The following is an 11,744-nucleotide window of genomic DNA, read 5'->3' on the forward strand; positions in this document are numbered from 1 at the left end:
TTCAGAATTAAGTGCTTAAAAACAAATTTGATTGAAAAGTTTAAGACAAGAACTTTGCTCTCCATGGCTGTTCCATATAAATTTGATGGTTGATTCTGAATGCAAATGATGGAAGAATTAAAAAATAAGAAATTCCTTTTTAAAAGGCATGCCTCTTGCATTGTGAACAAGACAGTAGTCCCTTAAACCGTGAATATGTCAGTGTTCTATGGATTATGAAATTAGTAATGTTGCTTAGTCCAAATGTGTTTTTTAAAAAGTATAGTTTTGTGCATCTCTAAGTTATCAAACTTCAAAATTGAGAACAAATTTAAAAGTCCATATATGCAACTCTAGTAAGCACTTAATATGTTACATAGCGCTGGTTAAGAACAATTAATTTTGTTTCTATATTATTACTAATTATTACAAATCAAAAAACACTGTGATAAGAACTTCAAAGCATACATGCAAATATAGTTAAAGCAATGAATAGATGAAACATTTCTACTTTATTTCATTTAGAAAGGAATTAACTTTTTTGTTACGCTTTTAAGAAAAGTTCTATTCATTTTAATCGCCTAGGGAATTTGTAATATGTCCTACTTCATATCACATGTGATCTTCTGTTGCCTCTATTGATCCACATTTTCTGCAGTGGATTTCTTGAAAATAATCACACTTATAGTATGCCTCTAGAAATATGATTTTACTGCTTTGAAGTTTACATGAAACATGCCAGTTGCTTAACTCTAATTTTTTATATTAATCTCAGTAGCACTTTTGTTGTACATTGTGTTCCACTAAGTATGTATGGAACACTTTCTCATTTTTAGTGCCCATAATATGCCAGTTTTTGCTTTCCTAGTGTTCTGTGAGTGAGTATTAGGATTTGGCAATCTGCTTTTGCATTTCAATTTCTGTTTTACACGCAAGAAAAACATGGACACTCTTATGTGGTGCTTGTAGCTATGTCTCCATAGAGCTCAGTAAATAGTTCTACAGGGTTTAGAGGATGAGAAGCGATTGTCAAATTAGGCTGAATTGTAGAAACACAAATAATTTAATTCAAAATAACTTACCAATTTTGTATACATGATAAAGCATTCAGACAACTTTCTAAATGCATAATAGTAAAAGATTGTGACCAGATATTATGATATTAATAAAGTTACCAGATACTAAAATCAATGAATGTAATTTGAATTACTTAGAAATTGTAGTATATTAGAGCCCTTATGAGTAAAAACATTTCATTTAGCAATTTAACTTTTAGAATATTCTTCCTACTTAGAGATTTTGATTAGATTTGAGAATATTTAGTCTCAAGGGGAAAACTTCCTGGCATCCATCTTAAATAATGGTCTTTTCCCACTATGGTGTTTTTAAACGCATATTCACATATAATAGTATGTTTCTTACAATTAGTCTCTAAATAACTTAGATAATCATTCAGTGGAGAACAAGTAAAAGGATATCATTCCTTTTGGAGATAAACATTGAGTGTCTAGAAATTTTTTTTATTAATGCTTTGTATATTAGTTTTTTAAATAAGATCTATAGATATCTATTTATGTGTGTCTTATATATGAAACAGTGCTCTGGGTTTGACTCCTATGTTTTGTATTTTTAAAAACTACGTTATGCTTGCAGAAATTCATTGAGAAGCTGTTACAAAAAATGCAGTGAAGCATGACCAAATAGCTAAAAATATTACTGAATCTTTACAAAGGTATAATCTTTATTGTTGTACTGTGGAGTGCAAGGATACTAAATATTGGCTATTGATAAAATATTAACTTGCATTTCATGGCAGATAGATGTTATATCGCTTGATTAGTCTAGAACATTTCTAATATTTTGTGCTTTCATATATCAAAGGAGATTATGTGAAACTATTTTGAAATACTGTAAAGTGACATATAGTTATATTTCTGTACAGTAGAGTTTATAACATGAAGAATATTATACCATTACACATTTTCATTCTCGATCTCATAAGAAATTCAAAAGAATAATGATAGAGGTGAAAATATGTTTACTTTCTCTAAATCAAGTCTAGTTGTCAACTCAAAAATTATGTTGTATAGTTTTATTTTGAATTTAGGTTTTGGGACTACTTTTTTCCAGCTTCAATGAGAAAATAAAATCTACAACTCAGGAGTTACTAGAGAAGTTCTAAGTATTTTTTTGCTAAGTATTAAAAATATAAACATATGAAAATGCCATAATGCCTGTTATAGTCATTGTTCCATATTTTGTCATATAAAATTACCTACCCTGCTTCTAGTTTTATACTTTAATCTGAGTGAAAGTATGATGTGGTGGAAAGGAAAAACAGTACAGTATTATATCTGAGTTAGTCTTTGAAAAATCAGAGTAGTAAATGAACCTCAACATTGAGTGGTCAAAAATTGGTTTAACAAATGGGGGGAGAATATTTGGTTAATTGTTTTAATATTAAATTTTCAAGTTCATAATAGAGTTATGGTTGAGTATTCATCCATACTGAGTAATAAAGCATTTTTTAAGCTCTAATTGAGGCTCTTCTAAAGCTTTGTTTTCTAATCTAAGATACAAAGGATATTCTTGATCTTGCTTGATTGTAACTACATCTACAGGTCTTTAATGTCTGTTTGGGGTGAGTGGTGATCCTCTGTTGTAGGAATGTTTTTGAAGATTTCTATTTTGTTTTCCACTTAGGAAATTCCCCTCTCTCATTTGGGGTATATGCGTTGAGTATAAGGTAGGCTGTATTTAGACACACTAGAATCATTAAGTGTAGGTGAAGTTGTAGAGAAAAATGGCCTGGGTCAATGTAGGATCTAGAAAATTAGGAGTGTACATTTGCTGGCCTCTTTTTGAGTTTTGTACTGTTTATTTCAGGAACATATTTGTGTGGCTAATCTCCAGGGTGACAGTGAGTACTACCCTGCTCCTTCTGCATTCTAGTTATCCAACACACCCAGCAGATTGTGTTCAGGGACAGAATGTGTTTTTAGAAATCCCTTATTATTGAAATGAATAATAATATAGCTATAAATATGAATGTCTGGAGGTATCCAGATGTGCCTTAACAAATGTAAATGGTTTTCATTCAGAAGTTTACATTTTTACTCCATTATAAAATCTCATCATTGGGAACTTCTAAACCATGAATATCAGTTCTTGTAATGAAATTTAGTTGGTGTTTTTTCATTTTGGAGAAGCTGCTGTTTGGGATAATAGCATCAGTTTATCAAGAAGTGTACTCACCATGATATTCAACAATGTGTTACATTTGACAAAAAGTGTTTAGAGTAATAAGAAAGACTAACTATACTGTTATATTTATTTATGCTTTTTGTAGTTTAGCTACATACTATAATTTTCATTTTAAACATTCCTTAGTTACTACAAATAATATTTATGTTTTGCTTCTTCTTAGATGTAGGCGGATGCAGAAATAGAATTGTATTAGAGAAATTATTAAAAGTTTAATTCCAGTAGGCAGTTGGAGAAATCTGAAACTAATTTGAAAAACTTTTATGCTGTAGTCTCATTAGAATCATTTTAAAAGCATTGTTCTTGCATTTTTCCTAGATTACAGAGAGTGTTCTTTGTCATTTTTTTTTCCTATTCTGTTGTAAAGTTTATTGTTTCACTTATTTGAAGGAAATAACCTCTTAATATGTTTATTTTCCTGAATTAAAGTTTTCATGTAGAGAATACAATTAAATGTTTTGTGTTATGGCCCAAACTGGCTGGAAGTAGAGTTCAGAGAGGGAGAAGGGACAAGAATCAGTGTGGGCATCTCAGGAAAGTGGCGCCAGTGCTGGGCTCCACCCTTCTCCACTGGCATGATGGGTCCTCAGATTCTCCTCTGGATATTGAGGGTGTTTGGCACTGTGAGCTCTGACTTCTGGGGAGGATGGGCCATCATGGACTCCATACACAATTTTGATGGGTATCAGTTCTCATAAAATACCTGCTATAATTTATTTATGTTGTAGTTATTTAGAAAACTGTGAGCAGTTGGGCATTAGTAAATTGTAGTTATATCTTAACGATCTTGGGAAACATTGAAATATGAGTTTTTTCCCTCGCCCCTATTTATTTAATTAAAAAAATTAGGGAAGTTGTTCATTCATAGCTGTATATTAATATAAAATCTCTTTCTAAAATGATTCAGAGAAAAGGCAGTAATGGTCACTTACTGTGCTAAAATACCTTTTTTTCTAAAAATATTTAAGCTTTAGGGTTTGTCATAGTTTTACTTTTTAAATTATAGTTTGTGTAACAATTTACATTAACTAGAAAAATTAGATATATTTTGGTACTAAGTTTTGGTACTAAGAAACATTTACGTTCTGCACTCATTAGTCAAATGAACTTTTTTTCCCCAGTGCTAACAGATTTTGTTTCATGTGAAGAAAAATAAAATACAAATGAAATAAAAGTCTAGAAACAGCAACAGGAAACTCACCACAGAAATAAAGACATATAACCCTTGATAAGTTTGTGTAAGTGCCAGAATTATTGGAAGCAGGTGACGAATGATTAAGAAAAGCTTTATTGTGGGGACATGCTTTAAGAATCAGCTCTGTATTTGTGCCAAGGAGATCAGGTATTGGTGTGCAAACAGATCCCATTAATACTCTGATTTGAACCATGAATTCCACCTACTCTGCGTTGAAGCCCTCCAGTAGACTGATAGATGTAATCAAATGATCAGCTACCAAGTTTAATTCCTTTGCCTGTGTGTAGCAACAGTTGGTAGTTTTACAAGTTAAATTGATGGTCTGGCTGCAGATAAGAGAAAGACTCAGTGATAGGTGGTTTGTGAGTGAAGTAACTTCCACACTGTCAAGAGTTGACAGCGTATTAATTGTGTGGCATTATAATTGTGAGAAACAAATGAGAGCAAAATGTTAGGTCCTTTGACAAGCATTTTCCTCCTGTTTTTAAAAAGGGCTTTAAGTTGTTTCCTATGTAAGGTGATCTTTCTTTTTTAGTATTATCTAAGAAGAAGGACGGCAGATTATGCCATTTTGGAAACTATTGTGTCCCTTGTATTTTAAATATTTCAGGAAAATGCCTACGATTGTTACAAAGATGTGTGTTTTACTTATAACATAAGCTCTGATTCTCCAGTGGCCACCGGGCCTTCTCTGTGCTCTGTATTCAACTGCAGTATGAATTACAGAATGCTGTGCATGTTCGTTAGTACCAATACCATGTGTATGTGGTAGAAGTTGTAACCAGTTTCTGGATCTGTATGGTACTATAAAATACTTATTTTATAATTCTGTAACTGTATGGCAGTGTTATGCCAAAAATGTATAAAGAGCAATAGTTTCTGTTGCTTACTGCTGTATTTTAAAATATTGTTTCTAAAATAATAGAGTTAGAGTTCCTTTTGAGTAATTATTTTTAATAACTATTGCCAAATATACATCCTGTAAAACTAATAAAAGCCACTTCATCTTAGGTAACATTTTAGCATTGTGCTAGAGTACATTATGGTGATTTTGCACGATTAAAATATTTTTAAAGAACTAGAAAAAATGACTTGCTGTTTTCCTGTCATTAAACATGTATTTTTTATGATTAACATGTAAGACTAACATTATTTTCTTTTATCCTCAAAAATAAATATTGTGAAGGGTGAATCATATGTATATATGAAGTTATTTTTATTGTGAGATTCTACAGAACAGATCACATATGTAAATACTTGGATGTTTATTGTTATCTCTTTGTGTAATGCAGAGTTTTAAAAGTATTTTTCTTACAGATGAATGAATATGAATAGCTAATGAAGGTGAAAGATGTTTTTCACTTAGGCGGGCTAATATTTAAGTAGTCAAGTTTTTGATTAAGAAAAATTGAAATTGCAAGATGAAAGTGAGGAGGTTGCTCTAAGAATCACAGGACAATGTAGACAAAAATGAGGAAAAGCTTAACATTTGAGCTTGGCTGCATTCTGTATAAGCAGGGAAAGAGAGGATGAAAGAACTAAGAATAAGTTGTAGTAAGAGAGTGAAGTTAGATTGTGCATAACTGAGAAAATGATAGCAAATAACAGCCTCAGTGGTGAATGAGCAGGATTTAACTTCAGTCTTTTGTATGAATGGTTTAGTAGAGAGAGAAGGGCACACATGCAGTCATTTTCATAAGGGAAGAATGAATACATTCTGGTAACAGAAAATACGATTTTCTTTTCCCCACAGATTGAATGTCTGAAGGTACTGTAAAATCCGAAGAAAACAAAGATTCTTAGGAAAGTAATAAATGCAGGACTGAGTCTGCACTTCTGCAAGAATGTAAATTTTAATATGGGAGAGATTTTGGGAAAAGATTCATAACATTTTCCTTATTTTAATTCTAAAGTGGATGCAAAACAGACAAGCTGGTATTTCAAACATGGAGGGAAATCCCAGCCTGGATAAAAATGATGACAGGCAGTTTGGCTTCTTGTGGGCGATTTTAGGCTTTGGCAACGGTGACTGAATGAGTTGTCAGACTAATATGGGGAACAAGTAAAGATTACCCTGCTCTTGGGATTATCCCCATGAATATGTAGGATTAATTGGAAGAGCATTTTAAAATAGGATACTAAAGAGAAAGATTTGAGAGTCAGCATGGATTCAACTTAACTATTCAGGAAAACTGGGTTTATTAATTTTGCTACAGTAGTTAACATTCTTCTATTTTTACAACTTTATTGAATATTCAACACTACTAAAGAATATACAAATATTTTCTCCTCAAATGGTACATATTTTTGTTATTATTGAAATAGCTAGTTTTATCTACTTTCAGCTTTGGAAAAGAAAGAGGTTACAAGAAGAATGAATAAACAAAGGATAAGTGGTAGACAAGGTGAACCAAATGAGATCTGATTACTCACCTTAGAACACAGAGCTTGTCTGACATCTTTAAATGGATGATTTAACTGTTGTGAGGAAGAGAAGTTCAAGAAAAAGCCCTGAAGGGGAAAAAAAGTAAGGGCAGAGAGACATTTTGTTGAATGGGGAGAGAGCAGGCTTTGAAGCCAGATGGACTTTGGTACAAGTGGCAACATCATCAATTATCATTGACTGTGTGGTCTTGGGGAAGGAGTGTAAATTCTCAGGGTGTCTGGTCTCTTGTTGGTAATAATACCTGCTTTGTGAGTTTCTGGGAAGGATTGGAGAGAGTGTAGGTGAAATGCCAGGAACGTATTCCAGACACTCATTAATAGTAGCTGCTGGGGCTCTAGAAAAAACAAAACAAAACAAAAAACAAGAAGATGCTTAGTTATGACACGTCTTGTGTAGCACTTATTTTAATGAAAATCAATCTAATCTAATGGATGTTAACCAGGTTTATAGGTCGAAACAAATACTGTAAGTTTTACTTTTAATTTTAATACAGTTTTACTAAAAAAGCTAGCAGGTATGGAATTAATGATTTTATATTAGATACACTGATATTGACAGGACAGAACATTTCCCTCACTGTGAATGTAATGAATGTACAAAACAGCCCTTTGTTGCTCCCTTAATAGAAATGGTTTCTTCTCTTCCAAGAAAAGAGCTGGAGTGTGAGACAGAGGTGAAGCCTTTCAATCAGATGACCTTAGTTTATTTTTAGTACACTATCAGTTTGATTCTTATTGAAAGCTGGAAATTTTAATTTCTAATCCTCCAAATAGATATGTACTTCATATCTTAGTGGGAGGCCACTTAAAGTTAACGCTATTTAAAAATGTGTATGTAATTAATTCTAGGAAAATGGTGGCCTAATTGCCATTATTTTCTTACAACTGGAGTTAGAAGAATGAAGAATTTTGTGCTAAAGAAACATTCATCTTTCAAAATTCAAAATTATAGATATTTTCATACTGTGACATTAAAATGGGGCCTACTGGAAGTCTTGGGTCATTGTCTTGTTCAGCTGTTTATCCCCTCAAAGCGCCACCCCTGTACTATACAGAAGAAATGAAATAAATTCTCATTGTTTTCCATAGAAATTGAACATTTTTATTTTCTTTGAAAAAAAAATCTAGGCCAGGCGCGGTGGCTCACGCCTGTAATCCCAGCACTTTGGTAGGCTGAGGCAGGTGGATCACCTGAGATCAGGAGTTCGAGACCAGCCTAGTCAACATGGGGAAACCCCGTCTCTACTAAAAATACGAAAGTTAGCTGGGCATGGTGCTGTGCGCCTGTAATCCCAGCCACTCGGGAGGCTGAGGCAGGAAAATCGCTTGAGCCTGGGAGGCAGAGGTTGCAGTGAGCCGAGATCATGCCATTGTACTCCAGCCTGGGTGACAAGGGCAAGACTCCATCTACAAAAAAAAAAAAAATCTAGCATTCAACTAATTTCTCATTTTATCTGTTTCAATGTCCAGAAATGAGAAGGGAAATTATAGACTTGTATAATTGGCAGTGAGTGTGGAACCTAATTTTGCAGATAATGAAGGTGAGGGATGGATAGGTGTCATAATTCTGCTCCTCTAAAAGCTGCAGATAGAAGAGTTTGAGGAACCCAAGCTATGTGGTTCTTTACAGTGGGTTTGCTATGTGTGGTTCTTTTTAACTCAGTGAACACTTCTTAATAGAATGCATTCAAGAGCATCAGCCCAGACAGTGGGCTGACCTGTGCTGCGGTACTAACCTAAGACCAGAGTCCTCTTCCTGAAAGAGGCTTTCTCACCACTTAATGTGTTTGCTACCTGGCCAGTGCTTATGTTTGGTAAGTTCTGAAGTAGGTCCAAATACTTCCATTTAGGAAACAAACCACTGGGTCTCTGAAAAATGGTCTTTGGATATAATCATCTCTGACAGCATGCCTTACTGTACATAGTAGCTCTTCCAGATCTCATCTCTGGGATAATGTGGAGCCTGCTGTACTGCTGTAACCCTGACATTTCTAATCTCATTGAATGACATAGCCTGATCCCCAAACTGGAAACCAGGGAGCTATTCCTGGCTTTTCATTCATCAACACATGTAATTTGATAACAAATTCTGTCGATGCTATTCCTTGAATTTGTCTCCAATCCTCACTTCATCATCACCTCCAGTGCCTTCACAGATCTTTATCTATTGCAAGAAACTCCTAATTCTTCCCTCTGCCACCAGAAAGCATGCAACCTTCACAAAATGCCATGGTGTTTCTTTGTATCTTAGGTGCCTAACAGGGTCCATAATAAACACTCAATAAACTGTCATTGAATTAAAAAAAATGTTCAGCAGTAATATCTTAAAACAAGTAATATCTTGAAACAAATATACAGCTGCTTATAAATATACAAGCAGATGTATAAGTCTACAGGCAGCTACTTATGACCCCTTTTTAAGATAAGATTTCTTCAAGACAAATAGCCTCCAAAGTGAATTATTTGTATGATAGTACAAAGATTTATATGGAAAGTTTTCATAAGTATTTAATGTTTTGTTTTACAAAGCCAGATCATAGTTCCTTCCTGGTTTCTCGAGTCACTTAGCAACAAGGGTCATTCATTAGTTTTAAACTGATTTAAAAGCAGGTTCAAATTTGAGGTTAAAAGAAAGGAAGGGAAGTACATGGTCTCACTTTTCCTGCTTGGCTTGCAATTTTAAATAAGATAAAGTAATTTTACAATCATATTTAGTAGATCAATGAAGTACCTGTTTCAGTGCCTGGCTGAGAGTTAGATGCATGGAAATAAACAACTGCGAGCATGAAATGAAGTTTCTCTGTAAGAAAACCATCTGGAGCATCTGGCAGAATAAAGACAATTCCCTTGGCAGTTCACAGCAAAGCTGATTTCCCCCTCTCTGTTTTTACAATTTAGACAGAAATACTGATTGACAGCAAAGGCTACTCTTCAAGGTATGGCTTTTCCCCTTAATGTTTAATTTTCAGACTGTATTATAACTTTGATTTCAGCTTTCCTTTTTTCTGCATGTTGACAACCAAATTGAAACTAAAAGCTCCCTTTTTTTAAGGTTTTCTTAAATAGAAACCCTAAGGATGTTCTAGTCGATGGAAGTAAATGATCACTCAAATTCCTTTAACCTTCCTGAGCTTGAGTGTTTTGTAGGCTGGAAAACACTTGCACCTAAAAGACTTTGTGAAACGGGTGGTTCCTCATTTTGTTTATCCTCTTTTAGCTTATGGTGATGAATTCAAATTATAAAAACTGTAATGAGGTCACAAGATTATTCACACCAAACTCAGATAGGTCAAGAAATGTAGCACCTGTTCTTAATAGCTTATCTGATCTTCATGAGCCCCGCCCTGCTGATGGTTAGGGACATCTTCCATTTGACAGTGGGAACTGCTATCACTTCATGTTTGTATTTCTCCTTTTAGTTTAAACATTCAGACTATTCAAAATTCAAATCAGGGCCAGTATAACAGCCTCTTTGGAATCACTATTTCTTTTGGTAAATTAATAGTCATCCAAATTTTACACCTGCCTCTTTTTCCTGCCCAAGATGGCTTCTTGGGGGCATTGAGGAGGTTTCATCTGTGGCAGCAGAGACCGGGTGAAAAGATGTATGTGGTGTCCTCTAGATGCTCTCAAATTGCAACTGTGGAGTGGCTGGGTTAGGCTGCTCCTCTGAACTGGTAACTGCCAAGGTTCGAGTGGTCTCATCTGGCTGTTTGAGTTTAAACCTAGTGGTGCCCACGGTGGAGCCAATAGCCCAACAGTCTTCGGTCTTGAAGTTGTTACTAATAGCAGCCACATAATTTAGACTCCAAGCTTCTGTAAAGTCACAGGCAATGTGGGAGGCATCTGCATGATGGAGAGAGATTTGGCCCTGTAATTTGAATTTTATCTTTGAGATTTGGCCATGTGACTTTGGGAAAGGAAAGTGACACTCTATGAACTTCAGTTTCTTTGTAAAGTGGAAATAATAATACCTGGAAGAGGCCTGAAGGTTATAAAATCGGAATGTTTATTCCTGACACAGACTGGATAATATATGACTGTTATTGTTGTTAATATTTCTTGAACATTTGTGGTTTCTGAGTGTTCTTTTAAAGCCCAAAATCAAAACGAGAAGAGTAAGGAGGGAAAAAAAGAAAGGAAAGAAAGAAAAGACACAGAGCCAGATCTCTATTTAATATTTTAGATTGCTCTTTGACTTTTGTTTAGAGTTTTTTCCTGATTAAATAACACTGAATCCTTCTTTATCTAATTTGATTCATATGAGAAAAGACTGAGACCACAAATATAGAAGAAACATTGTATAAGTAATGTTATTATTATATTTACAATATAATTATTCTAGGAATCTTGGGTAATCTACTTTTAAAATGAAGAACAATCTATAAAATACCTATCTTGGGATTTGGTGAGATAAATGATATCACATTTAATGGTTCAGAAAGTTAGTTTCCTCTTTATCATCAATATTTCTGTGTGGAAAGAAAAACATCAGTTAGGTAGTTAGATTTCCCAAAAGTGTTTTCAAGAGAATTTTGTACATCTAGGAAAAACTTTACTGATAAAACATTTTTCTCTACTCTTAGTTTTTAGGCCTCCTACAAGCACTCTGTAATTGCACAAATGCAATTGCTGATTCAAACTAAAGCATGAGAATTATGCTATAAAAAAATCCAGCCCTAGAAAAACATTTTCATAGTGCCCACTAATGTGATAAATCTGATAATTCTAAAATGGTAACCATACGTAGACTTGTAGACTGGGTAATCCATAAAAGAGCTGCTTTCAACTTTAAAGACCTAATTATCTCGGTAAGTAGCTTCATAGTTGACACCAGGGAGACTTATTCATTTATAGTCTT

The 11,744-nt window shown here is 34.0% G+C and overlaps 1 long non-coding RNA gene across 1 annotated transcript; it reads right to left on the reverse strand.

Annotated features, from left to right (window-relative positions):
• Nucleotides 1-1,537: 1,537 nt before the first annotated feature.
• Nucleotides 1,538-11,170, reverse strand: LOC134761533 (uncharacterized). Its single transcript, XR_010140243.1, has 2 exons — nt 7,126-11,170; nt 1,538-6,949 (listed from the first exon to the last, which is right to left on the reverse strand). It is a non-coding gene; the product is annotated as an uncharacterized LOC134761533 (long non-coding RNA).
• Between the last annotated feature and the right edge of the window lie 574 nt (nt 11,171-11,744).

Source organism: Pongo abelii, chromosome 5, assembly GCF_028885655.2.
Source record: "Pongo abelii isolate AG06213 chromosome 5, NHGRI_mPonAbe1-v2.0_pri, whole genome shotgun sequence".
NCBI classification, from domain to species: domain Eukaryota; kingdom Metazoa; phylum Chordata; class Mammalia; order Primates; family Hominidae; genus Pongo; species Pongo abelii.